The 19,867-nt window shown below is 46.9% G+C and overlaps 1 protein-coding gene across 3 annotated transcripts in view; it reads right to left on the bottom strand.

Annotated features, from left to right (window-relative positions):
* LOC132208000 (utrophin-like) overlaps window positions 1–19,785 on the bottom strand; it is a 173,467-nt gene extending 153,682 nt beyond the window's left edge. The window contains exons 1-3 of one of the 3 annotated variants that reach the window (XM_059643768.1): window positions 19,691–19,785; window positions 2,884–3,020; window positions 948–1,106 (exon numbers count right to left, since the gene is read on the bottom strand). The gene's annotated coding sequence lies outside the window, so the exon portion shown is untranslated. Of the gene's footprint in view, window positions 1–947; window positions 1,107–2,883; window positions 6,122–19,690 lie in introns of those variants that run through there. The other 2 variants (XR_009444110.1, XM_059643767.1) reach the window with 2 other exon arrangements.
* Between the last annotated feature and the right edge of the window lie 82 nt (window positions 19,786–19,867).

The following is a 19,867-nucleotide window of genomic DNA, read 5'->3' as shown; positions in this document are numbered from 1 at the left end:
AGTAAGAGCATTGGCAAAAGATCCTGCGACAGTGCATGCAAGTGTGCCACAGAATGTGTGCAAGACCGTGTACGACTGTGTGATAGTATGGAGTATGAATGAGTGAGAATGTGACAGAGTGTGTTCGTGAGAGACTGTGTTCCTGACTTTTTTTTGTGTGTGTGTAGTGTGTTTGTGCATGAGGGACAGAATATGCATGTGCAACATAGTGTGACTGTGAACCTCTGAGATAAAGACCGCAAGAGCGAGAGCGAGAGAGAGAGCGAGAGAAGAGATGAGGAATGAGAAATCATGAGTGGTCAATACCTGGAGGAAATAAAGAACAATGTGTGAGTGTTAAGAGAAGCCGCTGGATGTAATATGGAGGCTATTGTTTTATTGATTGTACTAAATGAAAAGCAAGTGTCACCTCTCAGTGTCAGTGGACAGGAGATGCGCATTAGAGAAGGAGATATAGTCAGCCTTGTGAGAGACAGCAGACAAGTTGCAAATGCATAGCAACTGACATTAAAGCTTTCTTGTCAATGTGTAAAGAGGTGAGACAAATATGACGAGTCAATATTGTACCTTTGCACTCAGTAAAATCATAGAATCATGAATCAGAGAACCCTGACAGTGTGGAAACAGGTCCGTCAGCCCAACACGTCCACGCTGCCCCTCACAGCATCCCACCCAGACCCATCCACCTATAACTCACCTAACCTACACATCACTGAACACCTTGGGAAATTTAGCACGGCCAATCCACCAACCTTGCACATCTTTTGACTGTGGGAGCAAACTTGAGCACCCGGAGAAAACCCATGCAGGCACATGGAGAATGTGCAAACTCCACACAGAAAGTCACCAAAGGGTGGAATTGAGACAGTGGTGTTAACCAGAGCCACTGTGCTCTATATTATGCTCACTCAGCTGCAAGCATTTTTTTTTAAAGAAGGGAAACTTACCATCGTCACAGGATTAGAGTGGTTTCAATCTTCTATCAGCTTTGAGAACCTTATCCATATCTGCCTTCACAAGGGCAAGGTGTTGGTAATGGTGTGAGACCGGTTAGTATGCAGCAGCTCGCCATGCAAAAAATTAACGGCACTTTCATTGCTTTTTACCTAGGGGCATAACAGAAAGACAAGAACATGAAAAAATCCTGAAATCTTTCTCCAATTTCAATCTCAAAGGGACCATCCGTTCCTCAAAAGTCATAACCAAACTGAACATGGGCCTCCTGCAGTGCCACAAATGATGCCACCCCAAAGTTGCAGGAACAGCAACTCATATTCCGCTTGGGAACCCTGCAGCACAATGGACATGGCTGACAGCTCTGTCAACCACGAATGCAAGGAATGCTCAGTTGAGGAAGAATGCAGACATTTCGGAATCCCTCCAGCAGAAGATGATATCATTAGAACAAATGGATCTGTCTGGACAGTCCTGTTTGTAGATTTTGGGAAGTAAGACTCTATTGTTTGTCATCAAGGATATGGTTGAGTGATCATATTCAGACTGAAGAGGCCAAGAATGTGAGGCTGGAGAATGGGTGCAGAGCCATGCCTCTCGGAATTCCTGTGCGTGTCTATGCTTGGCTTGGGCTACTACGGTTACCTTGTCGCAGTGTCCTCTGAGAGGCGTGATTCTCCACCCATAATGCAACCAACAAACAGATCCAATTGGACCCCCACACACAAACCCATACAGATCAAAACCGGAAATGACAGTACTCATGGTAACAGACTGGACAGTGTCAATTCCAGACAGAGTAGAATAACATCGTTTCATTGGAGGCTGTACTGATGATGTCACCGATCATGGTGACGAAACGTCTGAATGAGAAGAAGCCAGCTCGGCGAGCAAGTTCACAACCTCAATCAGAGAACTGGCTGTTTTGAACTACCTTGTTCAAGAGTTTCAGTTTTGATTTTGAATGTTAAATCTCGCTCCCACATAGGGATGGAGGATTACTGTTAACAGCTGCATTCTAACTAATTCATATCGAATCATTATTGTTTTGACCAGTCTTCGGGTCAGGCTCCCTCGGTGACTGAGTCTCCCAAATTGTTAAGTTCCCTCGTGAAAGACTCCCCTTCTTCACACACACAACTAGATCCACCTCAGTTGGTACGAATTAAGCTGATTAAAAACGATCTTTGTCTTGTGGATACCTTCCTATGTTTCAGAAGGAGTCAAGATAACTCAGGGTGACACGGTGACTCAGTAGTTAGTGACGCTACCTCACAGCACCAGGGACCCGAGTTCCATTCCAGCCTCGGATGACTGTCTGTGTGGAGTTTGCACATTCTCCCTTTGTCTGTGTGGGTTTCTGCTGGGTACTCTGGTTTCCTCCCACAGTCCAGAGATGTGCAGGTTGGGTGGATTGGCAATGCTGAATTACCCACAGTGCCCACGGATGTCGAGGTTAGGTACATTAGCCATGGGAAATGCAGGCTGACAGGGATAGAGTAGGGGAATGGGGATGGGTCGAGGTGGGATGCTCTTTGGAGGCTTGCTGTGGGCTTGTTGAACTGAGTGGCCTGTTTCCACACTGGGGATTCTATAAAACTAGCTTCTCCTGAACTCGTGAGAGAGTGAGTTTATCAACTGCTAAATGCAAGAAGTCATAAGGCACCACAAATATGCACAAGTTAGAAACAAGAAATTTGCTCAAAAACCATAAAAGTTAAGAGGGATACGGATTCTTCAGCCTTTGGATTGTTTGTGAAGAATATAAAGTGGGATGTTGTGGCCACTAAGTTGGGCGATCCCCGTAATGTTGATATGAATTCAGCAGTTAATTTTGAGATTCTTGTTGAAATTCTTTTGACCTTGTTTCCCTTTTGACATTGCCCAGGTTTGCAGAGCTCAGAGCAAGAGATTTTCTTTTCTTCTTACCTGCAGCATAGGGCGATGAAACGGCTGTCCCAGAGCCGTGACCTCCCCAACTCCTGAGACCACACGAGCACATTCGCCCAGGAATACACACGGACTGAGACGAAAGAACTATCGGGATAACAATACTCAGCGTGGTACTGGAAAAGGCAGCATGTACAAACAGAAAACAGCTGTAAATAGTGTCAAGAGGTGAAATCAAGTGATAAAGCTAAATTCATGGCTCTTTGCTTGCGTGCTCATTGTATTCAGAACAAAATCAACAAATAAATAGCACATTTCTAGGTTGACGGGCATGATTTTATACCTATTACAAAGACATGGTTACAAGGAGATCAACACTGGAGCTAAGTGCGCAGGGCTTTACGACATTCCAAAAAGACAGGCAGGAGGGAAAGTGACTGTAAGCGAAGAAATTAGTATGAGAGCAAGAAACGATCTTGGATCGGAAGATGTAGAATCCAATGTTATTTATTTGTTAATGGGAGGAGGACATCCCTAGCTACGCAGTCTTTATTGTCCATCCCTAATTGCCTAGGGGACAGTTCAAAGTCAATCATATTGCTGTGGGTCTGCAGTCACATATAGGCCAGATCATGTAAGGGTGGCAGTTTCCTTCCCTAAAGCACATCAGTGAACCAGCTGAGTTTTTCTGACATTTGGCAATGAATTCATGGTCATCATTATATTCTTAATTCATGATTTTCTTTTATATTGAATTCAAATTCCACCATCTGCTGTGCTGGAATTTGAACACAGGTCCCCAGAATGTTATCTCAGTCTCTGAATTAACAGTCCAGCAATAATACCACTAGGCCATTTCCTCCCCCATCGTGGAACAAGAAAGCCTGTAGCTGATTCCCACTTGGGAAAAACAGTGAACCAGGAGCTTCTTAAATGGGCGATCGCATCTCCTTACATTTTAAGACAGCCATGGATAATCAGGACCTTGTGGGAAGGGACGAAATTGGGGGAGGGAAAATTACATCAGTGTTAGGTAGGAGCTGAGCAGTATTAATTGGGAGGAGCTTTTATTGAACAAGTCAACATTTGATATGTGGGAGTTATTTAAAGACCGACTCTTCAGTTCAGAGCTGGCCTATTCCAGGGAAGGAGGAATGACATGGATGGCAATCTAAGGACGTACGGACATAAGAAATAAAACAGGAGTAGGCCATCTGTCTCTTCCAGCTCGTTCCGCTGATCTTTTTTGCGGACTCAGCTCCACTTACCCTCCCATTCACCATAACCCTCAATTCCTTTCCTGTTCAAAGATCTATCTGTTTTGGCTTTCAAAACATTCAACAAGGGAACCTCAACTGTTTCAGTGGGCAGAGAATTCCACAGATTCACAACCCTTTGGATGAAGAAGCTCATCCTCAACTCAGTTTTATATCTGTTCACACTTATTTTGAGGCTGTGCCCCCGAGTTGGAATTTCGCCCATCAGTGGAAACAATTTCCGATCCATTTGTTTCATAATTTTAAAAGTTTCTGTTAGATCACCCCTCATTCTTCTAAATTCCAGTGACTGCAATCCTAGTCTACTCAATCTCTCCCCGTACAGCAACATTTTTAATTCTGGAATCAACCTCGTGAACCTCCTTTGCACCCCCTCCAGTGCAAGTACATCCTTTCTCAAGTGAGGAGACTAAAACTGTACAAACTACTCCACACCAAGCCTCACCAGCACCCTATACAACTGTAGCATACCCTCCCGATTTTTAAACTGCATCACTCTCGCAATGAAGGACACTATTCCATTTGCTGTCTCAATTACCAGCCGCATCTGCAAACTACCTGATTCAGACACAAGGCTGCCCAGCTCACTCTGCGGAGCAGCATGCTACAATTTTTCACCATTTAAGCAAGACTCCATTTTTCAATAATTGCTACCAAAATGGATACCCTCACATCTACCATCATTGGACTCCATCTGCTAGACCCTTGTCCATTCACTTAAACTTTCTGCATCCTTCCGCAGATTTTCATTGTCCTCTTCAGACTTTACTCTCTCACTCATTTTAGTGTCATCTGTGAACATAGAAAAATACAGTGCAGAACAGGTCCTTCGGCCCTCCATGTTGCGCCAACCTGTGAACTAATCTAAGCCCGTTCCCTCACACTATCCCATCATCATCTATATGCTTATCCAAGGGCTGTTCAAATGCCCTGAATGTGGCTGAGTTAACTGCATTGGCAGGCAGGGCATTCCATGCCCTTACCACTCTCTGGGTAAAGAACCTGCCTCTGACATCTGTCTTCAATCCATCACCCCTCAATTTGTAGCTGAGCCCCCTCGTACAAGCCAACATCATCATCCTAGGAAAAAGACTCTCACCGTCCACCCTGACTCATCTTTCTCTGATCGTCTTGTATGTTTCTATTAAAGGCCCTCTTAGCCTTCTTCTCTCCAATGAGGACAGACTCGAGTCGCTCAGCCTTCTCTCATAAGACCTTCACTCCAGACCAGGCAACATCCTGGTAAATCTCCTCTGCTCCTTTTCCAATGCTTCCGAATTCGTCCCGCAATGGAGCGACCAGAACAGGTCGCACGAGCGTTTTGTGCAGTTGCAGCATGACATCACGGCTCTGGAACTCAATCCCTCTACCAATAAAGTCTAACACACCGTATGCCTTCTTCACAGCACTATCAACATGGGTGGCAACTTTCAGATATCTATGCACATGGACGCCAAGGTCCCTCTGCACATCCGCACTACCAAGAATCTTTCCATTGGCCCAGTATTGTACCTTCCTATTATTCCTCCCAAAGCGAATCACCTCACATTGAACTCCATTTGCCACCTTTCCGCCCAATTTTGCACTTTATCCAAGTCTCCCTGCAACATGCGACATTCTTCCACATTGTCCACCACTCCACTGACTTTAGTGTCATTTGCAAACTTACTAACCCATCCACCTATGCCTGCGTCCAAGTCATTTATAAAAATGACAAACAGCAGTGGGCCAAAAACAGATCCTTGAGGCAGACCACGAGTAACCGGACTCCAGGCTGAATATTTTCCATCAAACACCACTGGTTGCCTTTTTACCGAAAGCCAGTTTCTAATCCAAACTGCTAAATCTCCCTCAATCACATGGCTCCGTATTTTCTCCAATAGCCTTCCATGTGGAACCTTATCAAAGGCTTTACTCAAGTCCATGTACACTACGTCAACTGGCCTTCTCTCATCCACATGCTTGGTCACCTCCTCAAAATCTCCATGAGGTTTGTGAGACACGACCTGTCCTTGACAAATCCATGTTGACTATCTCCAATCAAATTGTTGCTTCCGAGATGATTATAAACCCTATCTCTTATAACCCTTTCCAAAACTTTTCCTGCAACAGACGTAAGGCTCACTGGCTGTAATTGCCTGGCTCATCTCTCCTGCCCTTCTTGAACAAGGGCACAACATTTGCAATCCTCCAGTCCTCTGGTGTTAAACCTGCAGACAATGAGGACTCAAAGATCAAAGCCAAGGGCTCCGCCACCTCCTCCCGAGCTTTCCAGAGAATTCTCGGAAAAATCCTCTCAGGCCCAGGGGATTTATCTCGCTTCACACCTTCTAGAATTGATAACATCTCCTCCTTACTAACCTGAATCCTTTCAAGTCTAATAGCACGTATCTCAGTCGTCTCCTCGATGATATTCTCCTCTTCCTCAGTGAAAACAGATGAGAAATATTCATTTAGCACCTCTCCGATCTCTACCCGGTCCACACACAACTTCCCACTTCTGTCTTTGATTGGCCCTATTCCTACCCCAGTCATCCTTATATTCCTCACATACCTTGAGAAAACTTTACGGTTCTCCTCTATTCTACCTGCGAATGACTGCTCAGGACCCCTCCGTGCTCTTCTTAACTCTCTCTTTAAATCCTTTCTTGCTCATCTGTAATTCTCCATCGCATCAACTGATCCATCTCATCTCAGCATCACATAAACCTCGCTCTTCTGCTTATCACGAGATACAATTTCTTTCGTAAACCACGGTTCCCCTACCTTATCACTGACCCCTGCCTGACAGGGACGTACCTATCAAGGACACGCAATATCTGTTACTTAAACCAGCTCCCCATTTCGATTGTCCCCATCCCCTCCATTTTCCTACCCCATTCTTTGCCTCCTAAGCCTTGCCCAATTATAATTGCCTTCCCCCATCTGTAAGTCTTGCCCTGTGGCATGTTCCTCTCCCACTCCATCGCTAAACTAAACGTAACCGAATTATGGTCACTCTCTCCAAAGTGCTCATCGACCACTAAATCAAACACCTGGCCTGGTTCACTGTCAAGTACCAGATCCAGTGTGGCCTCCCCTCTTGTCGGCCCTTCGACGTACCGTGTCGGGAAACGCTCCTGCGTGCATTGGACGAAAACTCATCCATCCGACGTACGAGAGTTACAGCATTTCCAGTCAATGTTTAGGAAGTTAAAGTCTCCCATAATGACCACCCTGTTCCTTTCACTCCTGCCCAGAATCGTTTTGCCAATCCTCTCCTTCAGATCCCTGGAACTTTGCAGAGGCCTATTAAAAAACTCCCAGCAGCGTGGCCTCTCCTCTCCTGTTTCTGACATCAGCCCATCCCACCTCAGTAGACCAGTCCTCCTCAAAAGTTTTTTCAGCCTCCGTTATACTGTCCTCGACAAACAAAGCCACACCTCCCCCTTTTTTCCCACCTTACCTGATCTTATTCAAAGATCTGAACCCTGGAACCTGCAACATCCATTCCTGACCCTGCTCTATCCATGTCTCCGTAATGGCCACAACATCGAAGCCCCAGGTACCTATCCATGCTGCAAGCTCACCTCGCTTATTCCGGATACTCCTGGCAGTGAAGTAGACACACTTCAATTCAGCTTGCTGTTTGCCAGCACACTCCTGTGACACTGAGATCCTGTCCATGTCCTCTCTACTCTCTTTCTCCTGTGTACTGAAACTACACCACAGTTTCCCATCCCCTTGCTAAGCTAGTTTAAACCCACCCGAACAGCACTAGCTAATTTCCCGCCCAGGATATTAGTGCCCCTCTGGTTCAAGTGGATACCGTCCTGTTTGTAGAGGTCCCACCTTCCCCAGAATGAGCCCCAATTGTCCATGTACCTGAAGCCCTCCCACCTGCAGCTTCCCTGCAGCCACGTGTTCAGCTGAAATCTCTCCCTGTTCTTTGCCTCGCAATCACTTGGCACGGGTAACAAACCAGAGATAACCACTCCGTTTGTTTGAGCTCTCAGCTTCCAGCGGAGCTCCCTGAAATCCTGCCTGACGTCCCTATCCCTCTTTCTACCTATGTCGTTGGTACCTATGTGGACCATGGCTTGGGGCTTGTCACCCTCTCCCTTCAGGACCCCAAAGACACTATCCGAGATAACACGGACCCTAGCACCTGGAGGCAACGCACCAATCGTGAGTCTCTTCGGTTCCAAACAAGCCTTCTATCTGTCCCTCTAACTATTCAGTCCCCAATGACTAACACTCTCCTCCAAAACCCCCTTCCCTTCGTTGCAAGAGCGACAGACTCTGTGCCAGAGACCTGCACCCCAGTCAGTATTGAGGTAATGCCTCATCGTAAGGAGGTCAGAATTGACCGAGTGGCAGATATTTAGAGGGTCAGTACTGAGGCAGTGCACAACCGTCAGAGGGTCTGTACTTCAGGAGAACCCCATTATCAGAAGGTCAACACGAATGGAGAGTCACATCGTCAATGGTTCAATCCTGAGGAACACTTCATTATCATAGGGTCAGTCCTGAGGCAGTGCTTCATTGTCAGAGGGTCAGTATTAAGGTTTAGAATTGAGGGAGTGCTATCTGATTATGTCACTCTGACAATGAGGCACTGCCTCAGGAATGAGCCTCTGACAATGAGGCACTTTCTCACTTCTGAATCTCTGACAAGGAAGCATTCCCTCAGTGCAAACCCTCTGTCTGGACCCGATGTCAATGAGGCACTCGCTGAGTACTGACCCTCTGACAAAGTTCCAATAGCTTACTACTGACCTTCTAATCATGTGCCCCCTACCCCATTTCTAAATCTGTTACATTGAGGGCACTGCCTCAGAACTGACACACTGGCTATAAGGCAGTCCGTAAAGACTGACCCGCTGATCATGAGGCTGTCCCTCAGTTAATGACCCTCTAAATATGAAGCACTCCCGTAATTCTGACCGTCAGGAGCTACCTCAATGTTGACTCACTGATATAGAGGCACTGCCTCAGAATTGACATGCTGACGATGGGGCACTTGCTCAGGACAGACCCTCTGATAGAGCTGCAGGTTTGATATTAGAGCAGTGATGCACCGCGAGCAGGTCAGTATTAAGGGAGTGCCACACAGTCGGTGGACCAATATTAGGGGAGTGCCACACTGTCAGAGGATCACTCTTAATGGAGTGCTGCACTTGTGGTGAGTGAGTACTGAGGCAGTGCGGCACTGCAAAGGGTCAGTAATGAGAGAAAGCTCCATTTTCAGAGGGTTAGCACAGAGGAAGTGCTTAATCAGAGAGTTATTTCAGAGAGAGTGCTGTATTGTCAGAGTTTCGCACTGAGGGAGTATCACACAATCAGAGGTCCAATATTAAGGAAACAGTGCACTGTTGGAGGGTTGATATAAAGGGAGGGCTGCACTGTCAGAGGGTTAATGATGTGGGAGTGCTGAAATATCACAGAATCAGTCCTGAGAAGTGCTGCACATTCAGAGAGTTAGTGCTGAGGGAGTGGTCTAATGTGAAAAGATTGATATCAAGGGGCACTGCCGAAGGATCAGTAGTGCAATACTGTCAGAAAAACAATATTGAGGGAGTTCTGCTGTGTCAGTGGGTCAATATTACAGGATTGCTACACGATCCACGTATCAATGTCAGATGGTCAGTCCTGAGGGAGTGCTGCACTGGTGGAGGGCCAATATTGAGTGTGTGCGACACTCAAGAGGATCATTTTGTTGGACTTGTGCACTGTCAGAAGTTCAATTGTAAGCAAGTGCCACACTGGTTAATATTATGGGAGTGCTGCACTGTCAGACGGTTAAAGATGAGGGAAAGCTCATCATCTGACAGGGCATCACTCCCTTCAGACGAACCCTCAGGCGGTGCAGCACTCCAACAAGTTAGTTTCAGAGGCATGTTGTCCCATCAAATTGACCCTCTGAGACAGGAGCATGCACTAAATATCGACCCTCTCACAATGCTGCACTGCCTGAATATAGGCCCTCTGGCAGGGCGGCTCCCTTTCAGTACACACCTTCCAACAGCACAGCACTCTCCCATCATTGACCCTCTGACAGTGCAGTACTCTCTTAATACTGAATGTGTCACACTGCTCGACACTGTTGGAAGGTCAATACTAAGAGTGTGCTGCACTGTTAGACAGTCAATGATGAGCTAGTGATGCATGTGCGACATTCCCTCAATTCTTATCCCATTACAATGAGGCACTGCATTAGTATGGCCCTCTGACAAAGTAGCACAGCTTTATAACTGACCCACTGATCATGAAGCTTTCCCTCAGTACTGGACCTCAGAGTGCTCCTCAGCCACAACACTGACTCTCTAATCCTGCAGTACTGTCTCAATTCTGACCTCAGTCCTGACCCTGTTACATTGACATTGCAGTTCTTCCTTACCATGGACACTCTGGCCATGGGACAACACTGTTGGCCCTGTTGCAGTGCAGAATTCACTGACACTCACCCTCTCCCATACCTTCAATACTGAATGTCTGATAGGACTGCGGGCAGCTGACTCTGACAGTGCAGCATTCTCTCAGTATCGACCCTCTGACAGTAATTAGGGGACTGCTGCATTGTCAGAGAGTCAGGACTGAGGAAGAGCAGCACTATCAGAGGGCAAATATTAATGGAGTTGTGCACTGTCACAAATTCAATATTAACAGAGGGCTGCACTGTCAGAGAATCAATGATGACGGGGCAGTGCGTTGTGAAAAGACCTGTAATAAAAGGCATGCGGCCTGTCAGAGGGACTAAACGGAGAGCTTCACTGTGAGAGGGCCAACATTAGTAAATGCTCCAGTCTCAGAGGGTCAATGTGATGGGAGAACATCTCTCTGACATTATCTTGTTGGCGGGTCAGCGCTGACGTAGTGCTGCACCGTCCGAGGGGTCGGAGAAAGGGAGTGATGCACGACCAGGTGATCAGGGAGTGCTGAAGTGAGGGGGTCGTCAGCGATAAGTGGGTGAGCTCTGAGGGAGTGCAGCACAGTGTGGGGTCAGCACTGCGGGAGTGCTGTTCTGAGGGGGATCAGGACTGAAGGGGGTCAGCACTGAAGCAGGTCAGCGTTGAGGGAGTGCTGCACTGAGGGGTTCAGAATAAAGGGTATGCTACACTGAATGGGTCAGAAATGAGAGGGGGGTCAGCACTGAGGGAGAGCGGCACTTTAAGATGTTCAATATTACTGTGTCCTGCACTGTGAAAGGGTCAGTATGAAGGCAGCACCGCAATATCAGAGAGGCAATGATGAGTGTGTGCTGCACTGCTGAAGGGTTAAATTTGAAGTGGTGTCCCACGGCCAGAATGTCAATGGTAAGGGAGCATGGCATTCTCAGAGTGTTATTGCTGAGAGAATACCAGTATGACGGAGGGTTAATACTGTGGCAGAGATGCACCGTCAGAGAATCAGTCATCAGAGAGTACGCAGTGTTGGAGGGTCAGTACTGAGGGAGTGTTTCACAATCAGAGCGTCAGTTGTCTGGCAGTGCTGGAAAAGCTCAGCAGGGCTGGCAGCATCTGTGGAGGCAAAAACAGAGCTAACATTTCAGGTCCAGTGACCCTTCCTCAGGACTGTTCTGAGGAAGATCCCCAGTTCTGAGGAAGGGTCAATGGACTCGAAACGTTGAATCTGTTTTCTCCTGGACAGATGCTGCCAGGCCTGCTGAGATTTTCCGGCAACTTTCTTTTTGTTCCCGACTTACAGCATCCGCAGTTCTTTTGTTTTTTATGTCTGGCAGTGCTTGTTTGCTTGTGACCTTCTGAAAGCACAGCACACCCATAATCTTGGCCCTGTGACAGGCCAGCACTCCCTCAGTACTGATCCTCCAATACTGACCACCAGCGCAGCACTTTATTTCTGAGAGTAGTCTGAAAGAAACTACCTTTGCTTACCGAGAGAGACAGGGAGAGCGAGTGCGTATTCTGTAGGTGACTCAGGATGTATTGTAACCTTAACAAGTCAAACAGTATTTCAGATTAGTTTATAATTAAAGATTATTCTAACTGTCTTCCTGGAAAAGTACAGTCCCTACAACATGGGGCTGATACTAATACACTCACTCAGAAGTGACCCTCCAGCAAAGCAGCCCTGCCTCAGAACTGACCCTGTGACAATGAGCTACTCCATCAGCAGTGAATCTGTAACCACGTGGCACTCCCTCAATTCTGAAAACATTACACTGAGGCTCTCCTACAAAGGCCTCTGCGTTTTAGGGATTATTTACAGTCATCCCTGTGTTTTACAGGTTATTGAAAGGGGTCATTGTTTTCGGGTTTATTTTCACCCTCCAATCTTGCAGCACTCCCTCAATTCAGGCGTGCAGCAGTAATGTCTCCAGACTGAATCTCGAGAAGTGTTGCAAACCCTCAATTCTGATCTGCTCAAAATGAGCCACTGACTGAGTATTGGCCTTCTGACAAAAAGTCACTTATTCAGAACTGGCCTTCTGACAATGTGACACTCGTCCACATCTGACCCTCCAGCAATGAGGTACTGCCTCAGAACTGATCCGCTGACAGTAAAGCACTGCCCCCTCAGTTCTGACCCTCTGACAGAGCTGCAATACTTCAGGACTGAACTTCTAATCATCTTGTACTCCATCAACTCTGAATCCAATGCACTGAGCTACTGACTCAGTATTTACAGTCTGCTCCAAATACACCCTCAGAATTGACCCTAAGGCAATGTGACCCTGCCTCAGAACTAACTCTGTGACCATGAGGCACTTACTCAGCGCTGAATCTCGAATTGTGTAGCACTCCCTCAGTTTTTAGGCACTCCTTCCAGACTGGCACACTCTCAAGGCTGATCCTGCAGCAATGAGGAATTGCCTTACAACACAGCCACAAACAACAAGGCCCTCTTTAGGACAGTGTCTGATAACGAGGCACTCACTTGGTTCTGAGCCTCTGACAATGAAGCACTTGCTCAAGTCTGACCACATTAAAATGAGGCACCCTCAAACTGATCTGAAACACCTCAGTTTCGACCTTCTGATGGCTCTGAAATGCCTCACTTTATATCCTCTGACCGGTCTTTTAATTCTGACACAATTACAGTGAAGGTCAGCCTCCGTGCTGACACTCAGAGTACATCACTCCCTCTGACAGTGTTGCACACCCTGAGCAACACTGACAGTTTCAGCGTTCCCTTAATATGGACCAACTCACAATGCAGCACTCCCCTGACATTATTATTTACCTTGACGATCTGACAGTACAGCCCACCTCAGTGCTGACCCTCCGACAGCGCAGCATTCCCTCATTACTCACCCTCTGATACTGTAGCCCACCTTTGGTAATGACACTCTGACAGTGTCACACTCCCTTACTATCGGCCCTTCACAGTGCAGCACTCCCTCAATGATGACACCGTAACGATGCAGGATTCCCTCAGTCCTGGCTCTGCAACAGTCAAGCATTCAATCAACACTGACCCTCTGTTAGTGCAGCACACCCCTAATATTGATCCTGTGACAGTGCAGCACTCCCTTAATATTGGCCTTCCGACAGAGTGGCACTTTCTTGACGAAGACACTCTGACAATACAGTTTTCCCTCAGTGCTGATCCTCTGGCAGTGCAGCATTCTGTCATCATTGGCACCTTGCCAGTGGAGCTACATGCTTCTTATTGACCCTCCACAGTGCAGCACTGCCTCTCTACTGACTCTACAACATTAATATTGATCCCCGAACGGGAGGTTCTCTTTCATACCCACCCCCACAAAGAGAAGCCCTCCCTCATCTTTAACCCTCTGACAGTGCAGCACTCCCTTAATATTAACCCGCTGCTGGTGTGGCACTCCGTTACAGTGCCGAACTCCAACAAAGTGATCATCTGAGTGTCGCGCACACACTCAATATTGACCCTCCAACAGCGTAGCCCTCCCTCAGAACTGACCGTCTGACATCCATACACTGATAGTGTCGCAATTCTGTAATATCGACCCCCACCGACGCAGCAGAACTCTCTCAATATTGGCCTTCGGACAGTACTGCGCTACTGATCCTTCGGCGGTGCCTCTTGATATCAATCCTCTGACATTATAGCACTCCCTCAGTACTAACTCTCTGAACGTGCAGCACTCTCTCGGGTCTGATTCTGCGCTATTTCAGCACTCCCACGTCATTAACCCTCTGACAGTGCAGCACTCCCTTTATATTATATTATATTTATCAACTCTCCAACAGTGCACTATTTCCTTAATATTGGACCTCTGATTGGACAAGCTGACGGCATCTCATGTTCTTTATCGACAGAGAGTCAGTTCTGTGGTAGTACCTCATTGTAATGGGTCAGAGTGGGTCTAATCAGTCCAACCCCAAACCTAACCGCGGCTTCAGGCCTAAGCCTAGCCTCAGGCCTAACACTCACCCTCAACCCCAAACCTAAAGGTGGTCTGAGCTCTAACCCTAACCATAGACTCAGCCCGAAGCCTAACCTCAGCCTTAACCCAAAACCTCTCCCGAGCCCTACCCCGAACTCCAAACTTAACCTCATTAGTCACCCTAACACAAGTCTCATCCCTCACCCTAACTCTACCCTCATCCAAAACCTCGTCCAATCCTCACACCTAACCCCTAGCCTTGGTCCTAACCCAAACCCTAACCCTCGCCACCCTCTCACGCTAACCCTCATTGTTAATTTGTGAGTACTGAGGTATAGCAGCACTGTCAGAGCATCAGAATAGTGGGAGTGAACTATTGTCAGACTGTCGATACTGAGGCAGTGTCTCATTATAGAAGGGTCAGAATTGAAGCAGTGCCACACTAACAGAGACTCAGTACTGAGGTACTGCAACAGCGTCATAGAATCTGAACTGTGGGCGTGCATTATTGTCAGAGGGTCATGATCTGAGGCAGTGTCTCCTTGTGAGAGGGTCAGGACTGACAGAGAGCCTTCCATGCCTGACAGTCAGTACTGAGGCACTGCTTCTTTGTCAGGGGGTCTGGAGGGATAGTGTCTCATTGTTGGTCAGTCCAGTGTGAGGCAGTAGCTCATTGGTGGAGGGTCAGTCCTCAGGGTGGGCGGATGATGTGGAGGTGCTGGTGTTAGACTTGGGCGGACAAGGCTGAGCATTGACACTCTGCTACAAATGCACTCTCTAGTTCTGACCCTCTGATAAAGGCAAACTCCCTAATTGCTGACACTCTGCCAAGTAGGCACTGGCTCAAACAGACCCTCTGACAATAGGCCACTGACCCTCTGATGGAGCTGCAGGACCTCAGTGAGGCAGTGGCACTCCTTGAATTCTGATCCCATTACAATCAGGCACTGCGTCAGTACTGACGCTCTGCCAAAGAGGTACTGCCTGAAAACTGATCCAATGACAATGAGGCACTCCATCAGGACTTACCTCTGACAGTGCTAGATTACCTCTGTACTGACCTTCTAAAATGGGTGGCACTCCTTCAATTCTGACCCCCTTACAACATAGCCCTGCTGCAGTGCCGACCCTCTGACAACAAGGCATTCTCTGAAGCCTGATCCCCTCAAGATGAGGTCATACTTCAGTATTAACACTGACAAAGAGTCACTTCCTCTATATTGACCCTCTCATTGTGCGGCACACCCTCAGTTCTGATCTTACGACAATGGGGCACTTTTGACCAGCTGACAATGCTGCTCTCCCTCAGTTCTGACACCTCCACAGTTCTGCACTACCTCTGTACTGACTCTCAGTGCTGACCCTATTCTGATCCATTACAATGAGGCGCTGCCTCACTTGTGGCTGTATAACAATGATGCACTCCATCGATTCTGCGCCGCACACAGTGCTGTAATACTTCCGTACTGCCCTGTAATTGTGTGGCACTCCCTTAATTTTGACCCCCTTACACTGAGGCTGTGCCTCAGTATTCACCTCTGAAAATAATGCACTCCTACAGATCTGGCCCTCTGATGCTCCTGCAATAACTTAGTTTTTATCGGCTCGTCACGTGGTTAGCTTCAATGCTGATGCCATTACACGGAGGCAGTTTCTCAGAACTGACCTTCTAACAATGGCACTCCCTTCGGACTGTCAGATACAGCCACACTACCTCCGTTTTGACCCTCTCATCACGTGGCAGTCCCTCAATTCTGAACTCCTCACAATGAGTCGCTAACTCAGTACTGACCCTCTGACAAAGAGGCACTCCCTTAGGGCTGACCTTGCACCAATCAGATACTGCCTCACACCAAACCCTCTCGAATAATGAGGCACTGCTTCAGTACAGACCCTCTGACAAAGACGCACTGCCTCAGAACTGACTCTCCAGCTATGGCGACCGGCCACAAAACGGACCTGCTGACAATGAGGCACTTCCTACCATCTCCAATCATGTGGCATATCTCTAATCCTGTGGCCCTCTCTCAGTTCTGTCGCCATTGCATTGAGGCATTCCCTCTTCGTTGATCCTCTGAACTCCCTCAAGACTGACCATCCACCGTTGATGCACTACCTCAGATCTGACCCACCGACAGTCCTACAATCTGTCACCATTCCATGTAGCATTCCAGCAATTCTGACCCCATTTCAATGAGACGCTGTTTCAGATGGTCACTCCGAAAACGAAGCGCATTCTCAGGACTAAATCTCTGAAACTAAAGCACTTCCTCAGTACTAACTCTCTGGCAGGCAAGTATTGGGGGTTAGGTTCGGGCTGAGGTTAGACTTGGAGCTTAGGCGAGGGTTGGGGTTGAGGCTAAGCGTTAATTGGGGCTGTGTGTTACGGTTCATTTTAAGGCTGAGGCCATAGCTAGTGGTAGGGCTGAGACTAGATGTTCGGCCTGAGGATCAGCATTAGGGCTGAGGGTAGGGAGGGTTTACGCTGAGGATAGGGTTAGGGTTAGGGTTAATGCTGAGGTGAGGGTTAGCCTGAGGCGAGCGTTTGTATGGGTTTAGGGCTGAGGCTGGGTTTAGAGTCAGGGTTTGGGCAAAGAGACGCTGCCTCAGAACTGACCTGCTGACAATTAGCCAGTACCTTAGGTACTGATGAGCTAATAAAAAGGCCCGCTCTCAGCACTGACACTGCAGCAATGAAGTCTTGCCTCACAACTAACTCACAAAGGGCTCATAATTGAGCAAGTGCCGAATGATGAAAGGGTGCGGACTGAGGTGTTGCACAACTGTCAGAGGGTCAGAACTGAGGTATTGCATCATTATCAGATGGTCAATACTGCAGCAGTGGCCCACTGTAGTAGGGTCAGAAAGGTCATACTGAGGTCTTGCAAGATAGGGTCAGAACTGTTGGAGTGATTCATTATCAGAGGGTGGGCACTGAGGCATTGAAGCATTGACAGAGGGTCAACACACTGTCTGTATTGAACATGTGGCAATAATGTTCTGACTCCATAACATCAAGGCACTGCCTCAAAACTGACCCTTAATCCTGACCCTCGCACAGTGCTGCATTGCCTCAGTCGTGATGCTGCATTCGTGTGGTACTAGCAGTTCCAACCCCATGAATAGGATGGGCTGAAGGGTAACATTTCTTGATATTTGAGAAATGGTTGACTTTGAATGAGTCCTGTCAGCGTTCCTGTTTTACAGTTAATTTTATTTCTGTAACTGGTTTTTTTCTTTGCCAAGTCGTTTGTTACACCGGAGCAGAGGGAGCATTTTGTTCCTCGGCACTGGACGTCATCTCGGAACGAGACCGCGAACGGTGCCAGGAACAACCTCAGCCTCCAGGCCAGCCATTGATCGAGGGGTCCCTCACGGCCACAAGAACATGAGGCTTATTCTTTTTTACTCTCTACTTGTTATTCTTTTTAATTACTCTTTCTCCATCTTTTATTTCCTCAATAAATGTTCATCTTTCACAAAATTGGCAAGCATTCCTTTAACTGCACTTGATAGAATCACAAAAGAACCACTTCGATGCACGCTGTCATCAAAAACACACCATTATTTTGAGGCACTGCCTCAGCATTGATCCTCTGACAATATCGCACTCCCACAGATTTGACCCTTTGACAACGAAGCAAGGCCTCAGTATTGAAGCTCTGACAATGCTTCAATCCCTCAGTTCTGACCATCTGACAAGGAGGCACCTTTATTTCTGACCCTCTCACAGTAGCAATATCTCAGGACTGACCTTCTATTTGTATGGCATTGCCTCACCTTAGAATGAGGTGCTGCCTCATTCTTGACCTTCTGACAATAATGCACTCCCACAGTTCGGACCCACTCATATTGCTGCATTTCCTCAACACTGACACTAAAAATGTGTGGCAGATCTTTAGTGCTGATCCTTTTACAAGGAAGCATTGTCTCAGTATTGACCATCTGACAATGATGAACTCTCACAGGGGTCAGGACTGAACCCCTGTCAATGAGGCACTTCTTCAGTGCCCGCACTCATTATTCGCCTTCTGACAAAGCTTCAATACCTCAGTACTGACCCTCTCACAGGGCCGATCTTCTGTCAAATCTTGAGAATTAACACAGAGGAGGTGTCTCTTATTAGAGGGTCTGCCTGAACTCTTGGTTGAAGTGTTCAATAAATTGCTACAACCTGAAAGAAGTAATTCTTCCCTGAATTAATAGGCAACCAATTTGAAAATGTGGCCTCTGGTCGTAAAATCTTTCACAAATGGGAGTAATCTCTACGGATATACAGTAACAAGCCTCTTAAGAATCTTAAATGTCGAAAAAATAAGTTTTTTTTCAATCTTATAAACTCCAATGAATGTAGCCCAACTTTCCTAAGCATAGCAATCCCGTCTGCCATTTCCGAAATCAACCCAGTCAACATGAGGTGTCCGGCCGCCGCAGCACTCGCTCTGTGGCCGTACATGACTTCTAAGTTACCATCCTGCTGCTACGACTCTACTTCTATTTACGATGCAGTCCTCCGTCCATCCGAACATACTCCCCTTGAACACACGGGCTCTTTTCTTTTGAGACACCTTATGAGCTGTACCTTATCAAATGCTTTGTTGAAATCTCAATGTACTACATCAACTGGTGGTCCTTCGTCAGTAATGTTTGTTTCCTTCTCAAAGCACTGTAGCAAGTTTGTCAAGTATTATTTCCCCTTTATGAAAGGATGTTAACTCTGTAGGATGTTATCGCACACTCAGTACCCTGTTATTTTATCTTTCATTGCCGGCATGAACATCCACCCAGGTTGACCTAAACTGGCAATACTTGCTTACTATTTTGTCCAAGTATCTTTGTAATAATGGTGTTATGTTCACAATCTTTCAATCCTCTGAGAATTTTCCACAATCTAAGGATTCTTGGAAGATTATCATCAGTGCCTCCATTGTATCTGTAGCTGCGTTGTTCAACATGAGAGGATACAACTCATCATACCCCTTGGATATTTTCTGTACTGATTGGAGTTATGTTTGGAATTCTGTGCAGTGACATTCACTTTTAACAGTTTGCTAAATACTACCAGGAACAGAAATTGTGATCCAGCTGCAACTAAACTAAAGCTTTCAGCACGGAAGAAAGTGTTTCAATTCAATATGAACCTCTTAACTCCTGAAAAGGGCAACACGATTTGCCTCAGTCCATAAATGTTCTTTCTCCAACACCCTGAGATGCATTATCCGTATTTCTTCAAATTTACCACAGAATCTGTTTCACTCACCCTTTCAGCAATACGCAGAACAACAAATCGGCATTTTTAGTCCCCCTGTAGCCTCCGTTGCACACGTGCATTGTTAGATGATTATTTATTTGTGTGCCTGCTTTTTTGCTCGAATGGAGAAAGGTAAATTTCTGTTCTTTTGTCATCAGAACTATTGCCTCCTCACTCTCATCTTCC

The sequence above is a fragment of the Stegostoma tigrinum genome, unplaced genomic scaffold (genome assembly GCF_030684315.1).
Source record: "Stegostoma tigrinum isolate sSteTig4 unplaced genomic scaffold, sSteTig4.hap1 scaffold_243, whole genome shotgun sequence".
NCBI lineage: Eukaryota > Metazoa > Chordata > Chondrichthyes > Orectolobiformes > Stegostomatidae > Stegostoma > Stegostoma tigrinum.
The sequence above is the reverse complement of the archived record's forward strand: the minus strand, read 5'-3'. Positions and strand labels throughout refer to the sequence as shown.